Genomic DNA, 3,855 nt, shown 5'->3' on the forward strand with positions numbered 1-3,855 from the left:
AAATGTATAATAACCTCTAAATATTATTCTAACAGATTTATATTTGACTGGTTTTCCTGTGTTGCAGATGTTTGCCATGCCTGCATCCTTGTTCCATCTCCGATGCTTTGAGAATGCAGTGTTGGTTGAGTACTGAGATTCATATTTGGTTGATGTGCCTGTGCTCCGGGTGTTGGTTACATCTTTGGCGCTGGGTTCAATAGTGCTGCATTAGTTTTGGACTTTGTTTTGAAAACAATTCTGATACTGCTTATGATTAATTACAGCATCAATAAGAGTGACTAGTAGCGAGACTGATACCCAATCGTCAGGCTACAATGGGTTAAGCTGTCTGTTATGTCCAATCAGACAAGCGTGAGCCCTTGAGTAGACACTGCTTACAATCAATTACAGTATCAAATAATATAATAGTCACAACTCATGATCAATTGCTATGACTTATTATTAACTTCAGGATCGCGGATCGTCGGCGACTTACATGGACAACAAACACTTCACTGCGTTAAACAAGCGGCACATTTTATTTAACCCACAGTATAAAGTGTACAAGCAAGCAAGCAAGCAACAATTGTATTTCAGCTCATAGATTACATGCAAGACATAAATCTCATTACCGTGTGCTGGAAGGACGGAGAGCCCCGGCGTCCTCAGTAATGCGAGCAAAAAATACGATGCTGGGCGTCCGCGCGTAAAACCCTCAGCCGACTCTACTTTCGTTTTGCCTTCGTCACATTCTTATAGCCAATATTTCATCCCAACCCCTCCCGTTCGAGTGCGCTTTGATGGTTCGCATGGCCCTTCGCACAACTTTGGCCTCTGCCAATCCTCACTCCCTTTTCGTTATCAACTGTACCTTTTCACATGAGTCAGACATTCCTGGTGCTTAGGCCCTGTACGAATTCTTTCCAATTATTCCCGTTCTCATAACACATAGATACAACCTGTGCAAATTCTCATAACACATAGATGTAGCCTGTGCAAATTCTCATAACACATAGATGCAGCCTGTGCAAATTCTCACCATCACCGTACCGGACTTCGATAACGGCCTTGGCGTCTTGATCCGTTGCCGGCCCGTCCCACAAACAACTCCCACCACGTCATCCACACCGGCTGTAATGAACACAGTTAGTTCCTACAATTGAAAGGCACAGATTAGTTTTCACGTAAATAACACATTTTTCTTCTTCTTCAAATAAGACGCTCACTGTAGCGTCGTCTCTTTGTGCAATTATCTCAGCAGCCCGGGGGGGGCCCTGAGTTTTGTTTTACCCAAACCTTAGCTCCGGCCCTGTCGGTTGAGCCAAAGCCCCCTGAGCCTCGCCCAGATCTTATCACTGGTTTAGGAATTTCCTGAACTGTTGTCATATTGCACGGTTTTATTACCAACTGGGCGATTTTACTGCCCTTTCAGGTGCAAGGTCATTCCAGCCAGTATGTCCATTCCAATTATCCATTCTGCGATGGGTGTAACCACCACTTCATATTTCCGAATTGGCATGTGTCCAATTTTCAAAGGCAAAGTTACTGCCTTTCCATTTATAATTTGCCCCCCTATTCCTTGTACCGGGACTAGGGTGCCCTTCATTTTGTTGGGATTTCCTTGAATCAACGAGGCCTCCGCCCCTGTGTCAACCAGTGCCAAAACACATTGAACCGAATTATTCCAATAAATTTCTAGCTTTACATGGGGTCGAATATCACCGACACTCCTTCGTTCTGACAATTTTGACTGGCTGGCAACAAAGGCTTGACCTTCATCCTATCCTAAGAGATCAAAGACTTGAGACCTCTTGCCCCTTTTTTTTTTTTCTTCGAACGGCTGCAACATACCTTTCATCCTCACTGCTGCTTTCCAAACATTCCTCTCTGTTCCCCTCCACGGGAGGGGCAGAGGGCACAGCTGGTTTTATCATATCTTTAAGCAGTCCTGCCAATTCTGCAAGTTCAGAACGACCGGATCGTTCTTCAAAGCGCAAACAATTAACTTTAAGTCCTCTTTGTCTGCACCTGGCCATCAAAAACTCGTTTGATTGTCCATCACTCTCCGAATGAGGGACTCCCGCGTCTATTAACGCTCTCCACATAGCGCGTCTGTCCCCCTGATCCAGCCCAATTGCATCTGCACCTTCCTCGTACAGACGTCTGATCCATGAGTCAGTGGGCTCCCCACCACGCTGTTTATATTTGGTGGAAATTTGTGTGATTTCGTCCTGTGAATAATCTTCCTTAGTTACAGTTACTCGCGGTGCGGGTTCAGGAAACTCCTGTCTCCGCACAATGGGGTTTCCTTCAGCGTCCACTACGACAACCCCATTAGCATCCCGCTCGACATCCACAATAGTCAATACCACATTTTGCTCTTCACGCCTGCGTGCTATCGGTTTTATTTGCAAATGTGATAATTTTGGATAGAGGGACTGCCCGGTGGCAGGGGCTGTTACTTCAACGTCACCATCCCCCCATATATCTCCTTCCCAGCCCTCCGGCTCCCATTCGCCCGCAAGATCTCTCGTAAACGCCCGTATTTGTTGCGTTTCAACGCGGCGATCAGTTTTCCGCTGGTTAGCTCGTGCTTTCTTGGAAATATGCACAATTGTTTTTTCCAACACAGAATTTAATCTAGATATTTCCTTCTCTAGTTCTTCGATCTTATTGTTCTGCATTAGAATTTCTTGATCTTTACGCGCACCAGCGAGGAGAGCAGCGTCTAACGCCTTATTCTTCTCCCGCCATGCTTCTGCACAAATCCACATCATCTTCCGCACACCCCCCAAAGGCGCTCTTTTACAGACCACCACCTGAGTCAGTAAATCCTTAACTGACGTCGGGCTGGCCCCCACTGGCATGTTAACCCACGGACCAGGGCGTCCCCCATTCCGCGTCAACAATTTCCCAATTTCTCTAAACTCATGACTGTCCCACCCCGGCACTCCCGAGACGCAGTCAACAAACCCCCCTTCGGGTCCTCTAAACTCACGACTGTCCCACCCCGGCACTCCCGAGACGCAGTCAGCACGACTGTCCCACCCCGGCACTCCCGAGACGCAGTCAGCACGACTGTCCCACCCCGGCACTCCCGAGACGCAGTCAACAAACCCCCCTTCGGGTCCTCTAAACTCACGACTGTCCCACCCCGGCACTCCCGAGACGCAGTCAGCACGACTGTCCCACCCCGGCACTCCCGAGACGCAGTCAGCACGACTGTCCCACCCCGGCACTCCCGAGACGCAGTCAACAAACCCCCCTTCGGGTCCTCTAAACTCACGACTGTCCCACCCCGGCACTCCCGAGACGCAGTCAGCACGACTGTCCCACCCCGGCACTCCCGAGACGCAGTCAGCACGACTGTCCCACCCCGGCACTCCCGAGACGCAGTCAACAAACCCCCCTTCGGGTCCTCTAAACTCACGACTGTCCCACCCCGGCACTCCCGAGACGCAGTCAGCACGACTGTCCCACCCCGGCACTCCCGAGACGCAGTCAGCAAAACCCCCCTCGGGTTCATCCAAAGTTTTACTCTTACTCAAACAACAAGCCATGTCCAAGTCGCAGTTTTCCCGAGATCCTGCCGACAACGCCAAAAATGTTTTGAAAACAATTCTGATACTGCTTATGATTAATTACAGCATCAATAAGAGTGACTAGTAGCGAGACTGATACCCAATCGTCAGGCTACAATGGGTTAAGCTGTCTGTTATGTCCAATCAGACAAGCGTGAGCCCTTGAGTAGACACTGCTTACAATCAATTACAGTATCAAATAATATAATAGTCACAACTCATGATCAATTGCTATGACTTATTATTAACTTCAGGATCGCGGATCGTCGGCGACTTACATGGACAACAAACA

The sequence above is a fragment of the Idiotropiscis lumnitzeri genome, chromosome 20 (genome assembly GCF_059441095.1).
Source record: "Idiotropiscis lumnitzeri isolate Australia: NSW breed Sydney's pygmy pipehorse chromosome 20, RoL_Ilum_1.0, whole genome shotgun sequence".
NCBI lineage: Eukaryota > Metazoa > Chordata > Actinopteri > Syngnathiformes > Syngnathidae > Idiotropiscis > Idiotropiscis lumnitzeri.